This window comes from Mesocricetus auratus, unplaced genomic scaffold, assembly GCF_017639785.1.
Source record: "Mesocricetus auratus isolate SY011 unplaced genomic scaffold, BCM_Maur_2.0 Super-Scaffold_100042, whole genome shotgun sequence".
NCBI lineage: Eukaryota > Metazoa > Chordata > Mammalia > Rodentia > Cricetidae > Mesocricetus > Mesocricetus auratus.
This window is the reverse complement of record NW_024429219.1, coordinates 6,519,023-6,536,007: the sequence shown is the minus strand read 5'-3', so window position 1 is coordinate 6,536,007 and position 16,985 is coordinate 6,519,023. Positions and strand designations below refer to the sequence as shown.

At 49.7% G+C, this 16,985-nt stretch overlaps 1 long non-coding RNA gene across 1 annotated transcript; it reads right to left on the bottom strand.

Moving 5' to 3' along the window:
- Window positions 1–6,715: 6,715 nt before the first annotated feature.
- LOC121135802 lies at window positions 6,716–9,404 on the bottom strand. The gene is made up of 2 exons (XR_005872920.1): window positions 9,314–9,404; window positions 6,716–7,439 (listed from the first exon to the last, which is right to left on the bottom strand). It is a non-coding gene; the product is annotated as an uncharacterized LOC121135802 (long non-coding RNA).
- Window positions 9,405–16,985: the final 7,581 nt, after the last annotated feature.

The following is a 16,985-nucleotide window of genomic DNA, read 5'->3' as shown; positions in this document are numbered from 1 at the left end:
CTCGTAATCTATGATTAGTATGAAAACTCTCAGGGGGGGGGAGTGTCTAACCCTCACTGGGCAGTGGCATTGGTACTTATGTTAATAGTGATTGACTTTTTCCAAGCATCGATGATGGGGAAGGTTAGTGATTCAACCACCACCCTTAGAAAGGATTTAGACATGCAGATTGTTACCAAGGTCAGGTTAAGGTGTTTTTGTTAATCGCTTTGAGGTAGACAATCTTGGGGGACAATTTAAAGTTTAGAAAGGCATGCAGTTGAGTGAGGGACTCGCTGAGGTCAGGGGAAAAAAACAACAGCAGCCTGGCTATTGCTGCTGACGTAACTTTGTTGCTAGGACAGGTTGATAGACAAAGGTGATGATTAATTCCTGTACCCATTTCTGCCCTTAGCTTCCTGATACAATATGATAATGATGATGATTATAATAATAATAATAATACTGTTGAGGAGTGGGTATGTAAACCCTGAGGATTTAAAGTAGAAATGACTGATTGTTTCTCATAGATAAAAATTTAGATTTGCAATTCTTTTTTTTTTTTTTTTTTGGTTTTTACAAGACAGGGTTTCTCTGTATTGTTTTTGAGGCTATCAGGCGGTCCAGCCCGGCCTCGAACTCACAGAGATCTGCCTGCCTCTGCCTCCCGAGTGCTGGGATTAAAGGCATGCGCCACCACCACCCGGCTAGATTTGCAATTCTTTTAAGATTTTTTAAGATTACCTTTTGAGAGAAAGTAACGAAGTAATCGATCCTTTCTTTATAACTGCAAAATGCAGGCTGCCAATAAAAGAACTGGCTGTAAAAAATACCTTGCTTGCTTACGCTTTGTTAGTTTGTAACAAGTTGCTTGGATGTAAGTGAATGTGGGTTCTTGGGGGTAATTTGTTTTTCACCTCTAATGCATAAAATGTTTAGTCACGTAAGGGATATGGAAACATGCTGTTTTTTACTTGTACTCATTGTAACCGTTCCCTTAAGAATAGAATGTAACCACATTGTAATTTATATTGCTTGAAAGATTTTGCTGGGGTATATAAGCCATAAGGGAGAAAAGAAAGACAAATAGAAGGAAAACGCCAGAAAGGAGGGAGAAGGAAAGGTGGAGAAGGAAGGCATCAGGAAAGAGAAAGGAGGAAAACATCCGGGTAGAACAGAACAGAAAAAGAGTAGCGTGGAACAAACAACAGACAGGACACTAAGATGAAAGAGTTGTTTCTACCGCTCTACGAAGAAGTCTGTGTGGTTTTTCTTGCCGACTCTGCATCTCATTGGCTGCCTCTCTGGCCTGCAGAAGGCTGGACCCTCTGCAGAACATCACGGTTGTCGAGGGCTGTGGCTGGCGTCTGGCGTCTCGCCTTCAACACTAAACTTTCTGGTGATTTTGCTGGGCCCTCCAACCAAGTCTGAACTGGTTCCGGTTTTAAGGTTTCAACGTGTGGCTGGCCTAGAGGCTCAGTCCAAGATCCACTGAGGATAGCCGGCTTTCCAGGCCAGTGGTGCTGAAATCCAGAGGCCTCCCCTCACTCGGCTGGGTACCTGCCTAGAGGCAATCCGGAAGGAAGTGAAGAGAATGAGGCTGACGTGGCCAGGTAAGGAGGGCTCCGTCTGCTTAGTGGCTTCTCCTCAATTGCCCCTGACTGACAGCATTTTAAGAGACCCAAGTTCCCTCTGGCAGATCAGGCACTGGAGTCCCCACACCTCCAAGCGCACAAAGCAGAAAGGCCCAGGTCCGTGCCGGTGACACCATTGGTGACTCACATAGAAATTTCTGTACTGGAGGTAAGGCAGAACGGCTTCAGGATTACCAGGTTGCTTTTGCAGGAGCAATTTTTGTTAGCTCGTGTTTTGAGACGGGCTTTTGTGTGGCCCAGGTAGGCCTCAAATGCAATGTCTAGCTAAAGATGACTTTTTTTTTTTTTTTGGTTTTTACAAGACAGGGTTTCTCTGTATTGTTTGGAGGCTGTCGGTCCAGCCTGGCCTCGAACTCACAGAGATCCGCCTGCCTCTGCCTCCCGAGTGCTGGGATTAAAGGCGTGCGCCACCACCGCCCGGCTGAAGATGACTTTTGATTCATCTGTCTCCATCCCCCCAGTACAGAGATTACGGATGTGCACCATCACCCCGTTTACGCAGTGCTGGGGATGGAATCCAGGGCTTTGTGCAAGCTAGGGAACCACTGAGCTACAGCCATAGTCCTCTGTGGCCCTTGCCCTCCATGGGTATTTTTTTTCTGGGTCCAGTCACCCTGAGAGAAGGAATCAAGACACTCTGCCCAGGGCCAGTAAGTCCCAAGGGCTTGAAGAATTCATTAGCTCACAGAAATGTCCCCACGTCTGTGTCCTTCCAAAGGACCTGGCTCTGGCTGCAGACTTGGCATGGCCATGGTGTGAGCAGGACAGAGAGTTAGAGGCTTCCTTGTGAAAGAGGCTCCCACTCTGGACCCGAGCAGGGGGAGGGGACGGGCCTGTCAGACCCAGCGTCTGGTCACATGTAGGGCGTATCTGTTTCAGGCTGTTCTCTGGGTTCACTCCTGTGCCACCATAAGGTGGAGGCTATGTTATCACTGTCCCCCACTTACAGAGGAAGAGACTGAGGCACTGGGGACCTGTTTTGTGTGGTTTGCGTCCTCTGGGTTAGAAGTGACCTTTCCTGCTCCCTTGGGGATCTGCCCACCCCTTCCTTACAGCTTTCATGGCTCTGCCCTCAGGCCCCTCCCACTGACCCGTGGGTTCCACCAGACCAGGGCACTGGTATCTCCTGCACCAGTCCTTAAGGTCACGGAGAAGTGGTTTCATTTTGCTAAATAAAGTAGGCCAAAGGGCAGGGGTGGAGCTTTGTGGTACAGCATGTACTGGGAATGTGCAAGCCCTGAGTGGGTTTCATCTCCAGCACTGCAAAAGTGTGTGTGTGCACATGCGTGCGTGCGTGCATGTGTATGTGTGTATGTGTGTGTGTGTGTGTGTGTGTGTGTGAGACTAGAGGCATGGGGCTGGAGATGGCAGTAGGTAAGGATGTTTGCTCTGCAAGAATAAGGACTTGAGTTCAGATCCCAGAACCTGTGTAGAGCTGTGGAAGGTCTGAGGCAGGAGGATTGCTGGGGCTTGTTGGCTGCCAGCCTAGCTCCAGGGTCAGGGAGAGTCCCTGACTCAAGGGAATAGGGTAGAGAGTGAGAAAGTAGGGCACCCAAAGCCTCCCTCTGGCCTCTGCACATGTACTGGATCAGGCGTGTGCTCTTGCATGTGTGCACACACATGTGGACCACATAGCTGTGTACATATGTGTGTATATATGCACACATACACACGCTTCTACCCGAATTCTTCCCTCAGTGTCAGGCCCAGGTGTGAGTAAGAAATGCTCCTTATCCCTCACGGAGCCTGATCCTCGTGGAGATCAACCACTAACAAAGGGATAAAGGGCCATCAAGTTCCTCTGGCACTCAGAGCAGGAAGGCAGTAAATAAGGGGTTACCGTGTGCATCTAAGTTTCCTTTGGGGAGCGTGCAGAGGCTGAGAGGATGCAGAGAAACCACTGGAAAGAGGCTAGGGAGACGGTCTGAACAGTGGGGACAGAAAGTGGGAAGGCCCCGAGGTGGGATGAAGCCCGATTGTGTCAGGGGCAGAGAGAAGCAGACCAGGGTGGCTGCAGCCGGGTGAGTCAGGGGAGGAGAGAGCTGGGTGTCGATGTCAGAATGTAGGAGGGGTGGATTTTGTCCTCTAGGCCTGGGAGCTTCCAGCAGCCCAGTTGTGAACACGTCCTAGATCAAATGCCACAGCGTCACCTCTCTTAGGATGTTTAAGACCCGTCCGAGCCACACATCGAAAAGGATGCAGGCTCAAACAGCAAACGGGCGTCAACAAGATGCCGCAAGCCTTTGACCCCAGCATTGCATTCAAGAGGCACAGGCAGGCAGGTCAGTGTGATGTGATGTTTGGGGCTGGCCTCGTTCATGTAGTGGGTTCTGAATGCAACAAAAACAGGAAGGACATGACAGCTCCTAGGTATGGTGGAGGGGAAAGCTTACTGTAGATAAAAGGGAGAGCGTATCCACAGGCAGGGACACCTGGGAAAGTCCAGCGTGGCCATGTCCCTAAGTCATGTGAGCAGAGGGGAGGAGGGGAGGGGAGTGCCAGCCCAAGAGGCCAGAAAGATAAAGGGTAGACCAAAAGAGAGACCAGGTAACCAAAATGGTTGGGTTATATGGGGGAGGGCAGTTGGGGGAAGGGCAGCCCAGCCCCTGGCCTGGAGAAGTTTAGAGAAGGGTGCTGGGTATGCCAGCCTGACCCTGTAACAGGTAGACTGAGGGATGCTGGGAGAACCTGGGGGCCAGTGCCAACTTTAATATGCTAGTCACCTTAGCCATTTGTTTCTGTTTGAGACCTAACAGGTTGCAGGCCAGTGGGGTTACATAGTGAGATACTGTCTCAAAAAAGAAAAATTAAATCAAAAAGCACAGAGGAGACTGTTATGGGGATGCTGGGTGACCTTCAAGGCTCTTGACTCTTTGGTCCTTGTTGTTTTTTTTTATTTTTTTTTAATTTTTTTATTTTTTGGTTTTTCAAGACAGGGTTTCTCTGTGGCTTTGGAGGCTGTCCCGGAACTCGCTTGGTAGACCAGGCTGGTCTCGAACTCACAGAGATCCGCCTGCCTCTGCCTCCCGAGTGCTGGGATTAAAGGCGTACGCCACCAACGCCCGGCAACTCTTTGGTCCTTGTGACACCGAATTTCATGTGTCAACTTGAGTGGGTCAAAGGATGCCCTGACAGCTAGTAACACAGAGTTTCTGGGTGTACCTGTGAAGATTTTCTGGAAAAGATTATTGTTTGAATTGGTAACCCAAGTCAAAAGTTAGACTCTTAGGGCTAGAGAGATGACTCAGTTCTTAAAAGCACCTGCTGCTCTTCCAGAGGACCTGGGTTCAATTCTCAGCACCTACATGGTACTCACAACTGTCTGTAACTCCAGTTCCAGGGGACCTTAAGCCCTCTTCTGGCTTCTGAGGGCACCAGGAATGCATATGATGCATGTACATATATGCAGGCCAAACATCCATGCACATTTTTAAAAAAAGTGGTTCCTCACTCATGCAGGCACTGTGTGAGCCGTTGGTGGCCCACGTAGCTTGCAAAGACAAAAAGGAGAGTAACCTTCCCTGCTCCTCCACCCGGACATCTGTCTTTTCCTGCCTTCAGGCACTGGAGTTCTTGGCTTTAGGCCTTCGGGTCTGAATTGAGAGCTGTAACACTGACTCTCGGGTGCCCAAGACCTTGGGTTTGGACTGAAACTACAGCTTTGGCTTTTCTGGGTGTCCAGCCTGCAGCTAACGGTGCTTCCAAATCTTCATAGTCACATAAGTGAACAAATCTCTTGTTACCCCTCCTTTCTCCAACTCCTCCTCCTCCTCTTCTTCTTCCTCCTCTTCCTCTTCCTCTTCCTCTTCCTCCTCCTCCTCCTCCTCCTCCTCCTCCTCCTCCTCCTCCTCCTCCTCCTCCTCCTCCTCCTCCTCCTCCTCCTCCTCCTCCTCCTCCTCCTCCTCCTCCTCCTCTTCTTCTTCTTCTTCTTCTTCTTCTTCTTCTTCTTCTTTGAGGTAAGGTCTCGGTGCTGTTTGGCTCTTTGTCAGCTTGACATAAGCTAGAGACACCTCACTTGAGAAAATGCCTCCGTCAGATTTGCTTGTGGGGCGAGAGTCTGTGGGGGCATTTCTTGATTCGTGGTTGATGTTGGAGGGCCCAGGCCACTGCGGGTGGATGGTCCTGGGCTGTGTCAGAAAGCAGGCTGAGCAAGCCATGGGGAGCAAGCCAGTGAGCACAGTCTCTCTTTGGCCCTACCTCAGTTCCTGCCTTGGCTTCCTTCAGTGTGACCAGCGATACGTAAGCCAAATAAGCCCTTTTTCCTTCCCAAATTGCTCTTGGTCAGGGTCTTTATCACAGCCATAGAAACCCAAGACACTCCCACCCTGCGGACCAGGTTGGCTTCTAACTACCAATCCTTTTTTCTTTCCTCCCCCTATCAGGTTCTGGGGTTATGGACTTTGAATCACTTCTCTGCGGAAGCCTGGCTGTCACTGCATCTGAAAATACGACCTGCCCTTACATGTATCAGACTCACAATCAATCAATAGACCAGTAAATGCACCTCCTGTTCTCTCCTGGAACTCACTCTAGACCTGGCTGGCCTCGAACTCGGAGATCCGCCTGTCTCTGCCTCCTGAGTGCTGGGACTAAAGGCGTGCACCACCACCACCACCACCGCCGCCCAACTGCTCCGTCTGTGACTTAGCACACACTTTGTGCAACTCCCTTCCCTCACCCTGCTTTGCTGTTTCCTGGGAGACTGGCTCGTCCTGGCTGAGTCCCAGGAGCTTCCTGGGAACTTGCTGTCCCAGGAAATCTTTCTTTCTCCAGCTGTCATTCGCTCCAGGGCTTTCCCTCTGGGGCTGGAAGCTAATCTTCCAGGAGAGGTTGAGACTTGCCAGCACTGCTCAGGCAACCTCAGGTCAAGCCAATCTTTGAACCAAGAAGCCAAACTGGCACTTCTATCCTGGTTGTTAACGACCAGGCGGGGACTTGGCGCCTACCTGTCCCCTTGCAGGCACCCACCCCTCCAGTCACCGGTCACACATGCCTAGACCTTTCAGAAGTGTTTGGTTCCTGAATGGAAGGTCTGATCACAACCCCCCAGGTCCTGGATAAAGAGCATCTGAGAAAGGAACTGTAAGCAGGTGCTTTATTCAGATATCAAGGGGTGGTGGTGGGGGGACACTTCAGCTTAAGTTTCATATTTTTATGATTCAGATTTGGTATCAGCGGTTACCTCCAAGGATCAAAACAAGGGAAGACAGAATATCCATCCAGGCCCCCGTAAGTCAGGCATGTGTTCTGGCTCTTGAGCTGCACGTCTACACTCTGTTTTTGTTTTATTTATGGTTTTAGAAGCGATCTTGTAAATTACGGCCCTTTTGATGGCCTGCTTCCCATTGGGAGCTGCAAGCACGCTGCCTTTTATGTTTGCCAAGGCTGGGGAGGGGCTCTCCCATGCATGTCACACTGTGCTGTGTTACAGTGATGAGATGCAGAAACAGCCTCCAGGACAGCTCCAGAGCCAGCCCAGCCGAGGAGCAAAGTCACTATCCCCAGACCTGGGAGCGGCAGGTTACATAATGCATCCGTCTGGAGGGCGGCTGACGCGGTCCCACAGACTGGGGCTCCAGCGGCTGACACTTGGGCCTCAGAGCTCTGGAGACTGGAAGTCTGAGGTCAAGGGGTGGGCAGGGTTGGAGTCTGTTGATGGGTCTCTTCCTGGCTGGCAGACAGGCTTTCTCACAATGTCCTTACATGACCTTCCTTCTGTTCGTGTGCTCTGCAGGAGTCTTCCTCTGCCTTGTGACCTCATTTAACTTCAACGACTTCCTTAAACATAGTGTCCAGATTCATCACCTAGCAAGGGGGACACACTTTGAGAAATGCAGTGTTGGCACTGTGCAAGTCTCATGGAGTGGGTCATGCGTACCTGGACAGCTAGATCTCCATGCAGCCTGAGGATGCTGCTGTAGCATGGCGTGTAACATAGACAACCTCTCGTGAGGTTTTGAGACAGGGTCTCAGCTAACCCAGGTTGCACTCTAACCCGTTGTGTAGCAGAGGCTAACCCAAGCTCTTGATCCTCCTGCCTCAGTGTCCCAAGTCCTGGGATCCTCCCTGCTGAGCTTTGTACTCCTCCACCCTTACCACCCTTCCAGCGCAATCATACATATAGATGTGAGGAAAATGCCAGAACCAAGATGCGATTGCCCAGTGCTACTGTCTCTCTAGGTCTCGTCAGCAGTTAAATCAAGAAACACACACACACACACACTCACACACATACACATACACACATACACACACACACACACACACACACACACACACACACACGCAGATGCACAGTCTCGCCATATGTGAGGCCCATGGTCCTACTCCATCCAGCTCTAGTCCAGCATCAACCCATTTCTTCTAGTTTTCTCCCTTTTAAAATGGTAATTAATTAATGGCATGCGTCTCTTTCTCTCTCTGTCTCTGTCTCTGTGTGTGTGTGTGTGTGTGTGTGTGTGTGTGTGTGTGTGTGTGTGACAGCCTGCCTGTGGAGCTCAGAGGTCAGAGGACACCCTGGAGCAGTCCGTTTTCAGGCCCACGCTGTGGTGGCAGTGTAGCCTTTATTGCGGTGCCGCGTAGCCAGCCCTGCCCTGGCGCTTTGCTTGTCCAGAGCTTCTCAGTGAGAACCCGCTCACACCGTCTGATGTCTGAGCACTGTCATTTGATCTTAGCACACCTGTGCAGAGCTCTGGACTGAGTCTCGATCCCATTCATCGTGACATCACCAGCCAGCGCGTGTCTACCAACAGAGTCTCCTATCTCTAGTGTTAGTCTCCACTCATTTCCAAAGCGACCTAAGTCTCCAGAGCTGGTTTTTTTTTTTTTTTTTTTTTTTGGTTTTTCGAGACAAGGTTTCTCTGTGGCTTTGGAGGCTGTCCTGGAACTCGCTCTGTAGACCAGGCTGGCCTCGAACTTACAGAGATCCGCCTGCCTCTGCCTCCCGAGTGCTGGGATTAAAGGCGTGCGCCACCAACGCCCGGCTTCTTTTTTTAATTTTTAAAAATTTTTTTGAGAAAGGGCCTCGAGTAGTCCAGGCTGGCTTGCATTCACTATGTCCCCAAGGATAACCTCCCCCACTAGCAAGGCCCAGCATATGCTGTGCTGGGATTTGAGCCCAAGGCTTCAGGCATGCTAGACAAGCACTCTGCCAACAACCTCAGGAAACTTCAGGTCACTGTGTTTTCTCCCACCTCTGGTGACATCAAATATTTTACAGTTACAGTTAGTGTCTGTCCTGGGATTCCTGATTCCTTTAGACTAATTGAGACTTGTTTGTTTGGTGTGTGTGTGTGTGTGTGTGTGACAGAGAGAGAGAGAGAGGGAGGGAGGGAGGGAGGGAGGGAGGGAGGGAGAGAGAGAGAGAGAGAGAGAGAGAGTGAGAGAGAGAGAGAGAGAGAGAGAGAGAGAGAGAGAGAGAAGCAGCAGGTTAGAGAGACGGTTCAGCTGTTGTTAAGACAAGTACTGCTTTTCCAGAGGACCTGGATTTGGTTCCCAGTACCCACATCAGGCAACTTACAACTTGCCTGTAACTCTGGCTCGGGGGATCTGATACTGTCCTCTGGCCTCCAAGGGTACCCTGCACACAGACATACATAAATAAAACAACAGACATCTAAAGCTCTGGGTAGAAGCTGCTTTTGCATCTTGTCTGCTGTGAAGTGAACAGCTTTCCTTACCACAGACGCCCGCTGTGTCATGCATGTTCCGCTCAAGTGCGTGGCTCTAAGTGACCGTGGACGGAACCTTTTCAGTCTGAACCCCGAGCCCCTCCAGGAGACAAGTCTACTGCACAGCACATCCGGGAACAACAGGCCCTTGGTGGAGGAAGCCCCACCCCTCTCCACAGCGCCCTTCTGCCATCGCTGCAGCCTGGTTCCTAACAGCCAGACGTCTGAGCAACCCAAAGGATGGGTAAACGAGGAGTGGTGCATTATCACCCGATGGAACACGACCCAGCCTAGCAGGGAACGACGGACTGGGGATTGCTGCAGTGGGAGCAGCCTGGAGGGCATCTGCTAAGTGAAAAGAAGCAGGCGCTGAAAACCACATAATGTGCGGTTCTGTCTGTGTCCAGAGAGAGCAATCCAGGGGCAGAATGTGGATCAATGTCAAAGGCCGGATGACAGTGGGGAGAGGGGGTGGGGTGGGAGTGGGGGAATGTGTACTGGGTTGACAGCTAAGGGATATGGCCTGTTTGAGGGAGTGACGAAATGTTTGAAGACTGATTGCGGAAGTTGTGCGACGCTGTGAAGATACTGACGGCGCTGGATTCCACACTTGAAACTGGTGGATCCCAGGGCACGCGGACAAGAGCTCATTTCCTTCCATGAACACAGCGGTTAGGGTAGAGCCCTTTCTGGCCAGCATAGGGCCCATTGAAAGCTTATCCGAGGGTTGCGTATCCACCTGTCACGTCATATGGCAAGCCAGATATGGGCGTCCCCATGTCTCAGGCTATGGGGTGAAGGGAATTATGCGGGAATAAGAAGAGAACAGGGCCTGGAAGATAGCCCAGATGCTAAATTGCTTGCCTTTATGGCAAGCATGAGGACTTGGGCTCCATGCTGGCAGCCCGTATTTAAAAGCTGGATGCTATGATGTGCTGGGGATGCAGGCAGCCCTGCTTTTCCATTTCTGTCCTCTAAAGTGGAATAACTCAATCACCTTTCACTATAAGTACACAGCCTCGGCTATTTTATTATAGTAACAGAAAACCACCCTGTCACAAGTCTACTGGGGTGTTCCCCCAACTTCCGCACCAAGATATGACTACCTTGACCTTATTTATTTATTTATTTTGTTTTTTTAAAGACAGGATTTCTTTGTGTAGTTTGGCTATCCCGGAACTCACTCTGTAGACCAGGCTGGCCTTGAACTCACAGAGATCTACCTGCCTCTGCCTCCCAAGTGCTGAGAATAAAGGTGTGTGCCACCACTGCTCAGAGACCTTGTTTTTTGTTTTTTCAAGACAGGGTTTCTCTGTAGCTTTGGAGGCTGTCCTGGAACTAGCTCTTGTAGACCAGGCTGGCCTTGAGCTCACAGAGATCCTCCTACCTCTGCCTCCCAAGTGCTGAGAATAAAGGTGTGCGCCACCACTGCTCATGGACCTTGTTTTTATTACGTGTCTATTTCAGATGTCCTGTAGTTAAAGACTCTAAAATAGCATTATCCTGGATTATGCATGTGAACTCTAAACCCAGAAACTGGTGGCCTTGAGAAAGGCAGGGCAGGGGGAGGTCCCACATGGAACCACAGGAGAAGAGAGGCAGATGGAGGGGCATAGAAACGGGGATAGGACCCGAAGCCACCAGTGTCTGGAAGGAACAAGGAGGGCCAGCTGGGCATGGAAGTCCATGCCTGCAATCCCAGAACTCAGAACGGGGAGACACGAGGATCAGGAACTCAAGGGTACCCTCGGTTACGTGGTGACTTTGACTCAGTCTCTCTACTCCAGTGAAAAGGGACTGACATCTCCTTTAATATGCTGGTTTCAGCCTGACAGTGTCCACACATTTAGTCCCAGCACTCAATAAGTGGAGACTGGTGGATCTCTGAGTTCAAGGCCAGCCTGATCTACAAAGCGAAATCCTGTCTTAAAGAAAATTTGTTGGTTTCAAACGTGTTTCACAATTTTTTTGTTTGTTTTGTTTTGTTTTTCGAGACAGGGTTTCTCTGTGGCTTTGGAGGCTGTCCTGGAACACACTTGTAGACCAGACTGGTGTCGAACTCACAGAGATCCGCCTGCCTCTGCCTCCTGAGTGCTGGGATTAAAGGCATGCCCACCAATGCCCAGCAGTGTTTCACAATATTAAGGCATAGACTTCTGTTTTGCTTTGTTTCGTGGACCATCGTCATAGGAGTGCTTAGGGTGCCCCAGACTCCCTGCCTGCCTGATGTATAGCCTGCACCCGTCCCTAGCTACCATTTCTGTAAATATTCTCCCCCTCCTCACCTTTTACCCCAGAGTGAAGCAGATGGATTGTTAAAATGCATCTAATAGCTGGGTATAGTAGCACACCTCTGGAAGCCCAGTGCTGGGGAGGCTGAGGCAGGGGGATTGCTGCCAGTCAGAGGCCAGTCTGAGAAACAGTGAGATCCATCTCAGAAAGTCAACAGAAAAGATAACAAACAAAAAGGAAGAGAGTGCAGGGGTCTGAGGGACACGAAGTCCGGGTTCCAGGCGAGTAACCAGCTTCGTGACTGTTCCCAGGCCAGTTTGTCTGCCTGTCTCCCCAGAACAAACAAACAGGCTCCCAGCCCAGGGAAGTCATGTGGGTTACTTCCCTCTGCTCCCAGCTTCCCTCCCTGCAAATAGCAGAGCGGCTGATGACACAAGATGAAAGGCTGGCCTGGAAGCCACGAGCTCCCCGGGGAGGCGGGAGCGGGAAGGCACAGGTCGGTGGCTGGTGGTGGTGGGGTGGCCACTTATACAGCCTGCGCTCCAGTCAGCCAGTCTGGTTATTAGCGGGTCTGGCTTTCTGGAGCCTGGAGAGGACTTGTTTGAGTCTCACTTGCTGTTATCTCCTCCCCACACCCCTTTTCCCCCAGTGAGAGTGCGCACCTGATCACAGCCCTGGCAAACCTAGACCGAATCAATGGGTCAGTGTTTGCCTGCCACACACATTCAAGGCCTGACTTTTCTCCCATTTTCCCTGGGGACTGAGATGTCGACCATGGGTAGGGATGTGGGCTCGGGGCATGGGGGTGACCCCTAGCGCATCTGCCCCTAATTGTGTCTGTCCTTCCTCAGGCAGGGACATAGGGACCCAGAGATTGATGTTAGGGTTCAAGCTTCAAGCTGAAGGTCAGGAAAGCAAAGCAACTGACCACTAGCTTCTTCTACCTCAGGCTGAATGGGCTGACCCTGCTGCCTCTCCTCAGCGTGGCTGGGAATCCTGAGACTCAATGTCTTCCTATCCTCCATGGGGCTGGTGAATGAATGCCCAATACTGAGACCCTGCTCCTGTCCTTTTTTTTTTTTTTTTTTGGTTTTTTGAGACAGGGTTTCTCTGTATTGTTTTGGTGGCTGTCCTGGAACTCACTCTGTAGACCAGGCTGGCCTCAAACTCAGAGATCTGCCTGCCTCTGCCTCCCGAGAGCTGGGATTAAAGGCGTGTGATTCCAGGTGCTGAGATCGCCTTTGCGTGAACCCTTTCTCTTGTGTAGATCAGGGTGACCTTGGACTCACAGAGATCTGTTCACCTCTTAACCCTGAGTCCTAGGATTAAAGGTGTACACCACCACTTCCTAGCTTCTGGATGTTGGATTAAAGGTATGTGCCTGGCTTCTATGATTTGTGGTTGACTTTGCTTTCTGAATCCTCAGGCAAGCTTTAATAAATCATAAATAATATATCACCACAATTCTTTATTTACAAGTTAGGATGGAAGTTCTCAGAGAAAGATCCTTACAGCACACCCTCTAGATGGTGCCAGGATTTTCACATTTATAGGCCCCTTTCTCCACAAAAGAAAATATTAACTGTTTTGTCATAAAGACCACCCAGGCAGGCTTTACAACAGAGTTGAAACTTTTAAAAAATTGTGCGTGTGTGTGATCATGTGTGTATGTATGTGTGTGTGTTTGTGTGTGTGATTGTATGTGTGTGTATGTGTGAGTATGTGTGAATATGCATATGTGTGTGTGATTGTATTTGTGTGTGAGTATATGTGTGTGTTTGTGTGTGTGATCATATGTGCATGTGTATGTATGTGTGTGAGTATGCCTATGTGTGTATGTGTGTGTCTATGTGTGAGTATGCATGTATGTGTGTGCATGTAGAAGTAGGACACCTGGGTGTCATGTCTTAGGCACAGTCTACTTTCTTTCATTTTTACACTTGTTTATTTTGTGGGTGTGTCTTACTCACATGTATGTCTGTGACCCATGTGTACGTGTCTGGTGCCCATGGAGGTCAGAAAAGAGTGTGGGATCCCTGGGACTAGAGTCACAGATGGTTGTGAGCCTCCGTGTGGGTACTAGGAATTGAACCCTGGTCCTTTTCGAGAACAACAAGTGCTCGTAACCAAGCCATCTCTCCAGTCCCTCCACTTCTTCTTTTTCTTTTTTTTTTTTTTTTCTTTTTTGGTTTTTCAAGACAAGGTTTCTCTGTAGCTTTGGAGCCTGTCCTGGAATTCGCTCTGTACACCAGGCTGGCCGCGAACTCACAGAGATCCGCCTGCCTCTGCCTCCCGAGTGCTGGGATTAAAGATGTGTGTCACCAACGCCCGGCTTCACTTTCTTTTTTGATACACGCTTTCTCACTGGCCGGGAATTTGCCAAGGAGGTCAGCTGGTTGGCTAGCAGGCCCCAAAGATCCTCCTGTCTTTGCCACGTTCTCTGCCTCCGTCTCCCAGCTTGCCAGTGAGTTCCAGACCCCTGGCGCCCGCAGTGCTGGGACCCCAGATGTGCACCACCTCACTGGTGATTCCACCTGGACACAAGGGATCCAACCCAAGTCCCCAAGCCTGGGCTGCAGGCGCTCGCTCTATTGACTGAACCATCTCCACAGTCCCTCAAGGGGCTTTTAATCTGGAGTGGTGACAGGTCTTGGGTGGTGGTCGGCCACTGATGCTGTTTACAATGGAAAGGAAGGGATAGAGGCAAAGCTCTCAGGATGGCACCAGAGCGAGAGCCAGGGAGATTCCATCGAAGCTGGAACGGGAACCTAGGTTGCCTTGTAGGATGATGGCAGCAAAAGGACACAGGAGTTGGCTACCATACTATCCTGCCACCCTGTCTGACCTTGACCTTCCTCCCCACCCTGATTCATTCACAACTCTTTTCCACATCACTGCAGGCTCCCAAGGGCAGGGCAGGATCTACCTTACTCTTTTGTATTCCCAGAAGCAGGGTGAAGGAGCAGCCCATCTCTCAGTCTGCAGTGCGGACTCTGCTTGCTGGGTTGTTGGACATAGCCGAGCTCAAAGGACTTGGAGTTAATTAAAGCAAGGTGAGTGAATGCAAGGCTAAAAGGGCCAAGTGGTGCCGTGTGTGTGTGTGTGTGTGTGTGTGTGTGTGTGTGTGAGTGTGTGTGTGCATGTGCATGTGTGTGAGTATGTATTCAATAGGGAGACCTAGACCTGCTCAGAAGGTTGGGGCTGCCCGGGTTCAAGTGGGCAGAGCTCAAGGACAAGACCCTGGGATAGCAGAGCAGAGGCTTGCAGGGTTATGGCTTCTGCTCTCAAACAGTGAAAAGAAGCCTGTGGAGGGACGAAAGACATGGTAGGAAGTCATCATCTCCTACATCGATGTCATTGGGATGGGATGTCAACTAAGGAACCTGCCGTGGGACTAGTGTATCAATTATTATTATCATTTTTTTTTGTTTTTCGAGACAGGGTTTCTCTGTATTGTTTTGGAGTAGTGTATCAATTATTGACTCAATGCAACTAACAGGGAATTTTACTGGGAATGAAAGGCTGGACTGGCTCAGTATTAGAAAACCATGAATAGAATTCACCATACGAAGAGACAGGAAAAAAAAAACCTTACCCCCCTCATACACACACACACACACACACACACACACAAATGTGGCAAAATACAAAACACATTTGTGATAAAACTCTTAACAAGCAGGTAATATAAAGGAATTTCAGCTTGATAATAAAAACATCTCCAGAAAGAGCATGGCTAATGCCACAGGAGAAATAGTAGCTTTGCTGCCAACCAACACCAGATTTAAGGCAAGTGCCTGCTCACCGCTGTTGTCTGACTCCACCCCGGGAGTTCTAACCAATGCAATAAGACAAGAAAAGAAATCGAAAGTGTAGAAGGCCTACTAAATATAATAAATGAGCACAGAAAGATTATAAGATAAACATATGAGCCAGCAGGAATAAGGTACCTGAACCTCAGGGTGTTGAGTGGGATCAGGGATGAGAAATAGAGAAGGCGAAAGAAGTAGCTGGGACCAGGAGGTCTTGCATAAACTGATGGCTTGTGCTGAGCAAGCTGATTAAGCACAGCATCTTATGTACTAACTACAGGGGGCAAACCACTACATCAGCAGAGCTAAGTCCCACAGCCCAGTGGGAAACCTTGGGTCTCCGGAAGCCACAGCAACCTTGACTCCAGTCTTGTCAAATCCATTCCTGGTGGGGACACAGAACTGAAGCTCCCTTTGTCCTTTCATCGGGGCCTCTGAGAAAGTCTTGGGTCAGTCTGGCTCCCCACACACCAACACTAGTATGTAAAGCAATTGCCTTCCCAATGCAGGTAACGGGCAAGTGGAATTTGAAATTAAAAGCGTGTTACTGAGTCAGCAACATGGTTCATTGGGTAAAGGCGCTTGCTGCTAAGGCTGGCGACCTGAGTTTGATTCCCAGGACCCATCTAGTGGAGGGAGAGAACGGACTCTTGCGAGTTACCCTCTGACCTCTACGCATGCATGGTAGCACACGCGCTCCACCCAGCACATACAATTGCAATAAAAAGTTTAAAACTATCACAGTCTATATTAGCACTTCCAAAATAAAATATTAAGATATAGATCTGTAAAAAAAACAAAAGGACAACAACAAAAAACAAAACAAAACAAAAAAACCAAAATGTGCAAGATCCACATAGGGAAAGACACACAAAAAAGCAATCCTAGCGGAATGGAGTGCTGGCCCAGCAGCTGAGGTCACCCGTGGCTGCCTCTGGTCTGACTTCTGCTGTTGTGATAAGCACTGGACCACAGGCACGGTGGCAGGCTCAGGAGGGTTAATTTGGCCCACAGGTGACAGTCTGTCATCAAGGGGCGGAACCTAAGGCAGGACCTTAAAGCAAAACCATGGCAGAAGCCTGGTCGCTGGCCTGTTCCCTCTGCCTTGCTCAGCCACTTCTCTTCATTCAGATCCGCCCGCCCAGAGAAGGCACTAGCCACAGTGAGCTGAGCCTTCTTAGAAGAACTAGTAAAGAGGAAAATGCCCCACAGACACGCCCATGCCCCACAGACACGCCCATAGGCCAACCCAACGGAGACAATCCCTCAGTTAGCGTCCCCTCTTCCCAGGTATGTCTAGGTTTGTGTTAGACTGACAGAACTAACCACACTTCAGTTTCAGAGGATTCAAACTCTGCTCCCAGCACCCACATCGGGCAGCTCACAACCACCTGTAACTCCAACTCCAGAGGATCTGATCCTCTCTTCTGGCCTCTGTAGGCACAAACACACACATACATGTGACATTTACACACTTGCAAATGAACACAAACTAATAAAAATAATTTAAACAAATATTTTTTAGGAAGAATCTTCTATTCTTTATTTTTTTAAAGTGACGATTTGCATCCTTTTTAAAAAGATTTAGTTGTTATGTGTACAGTGTTCTACCTACAGGCTTGAAGAGGACACCAGAT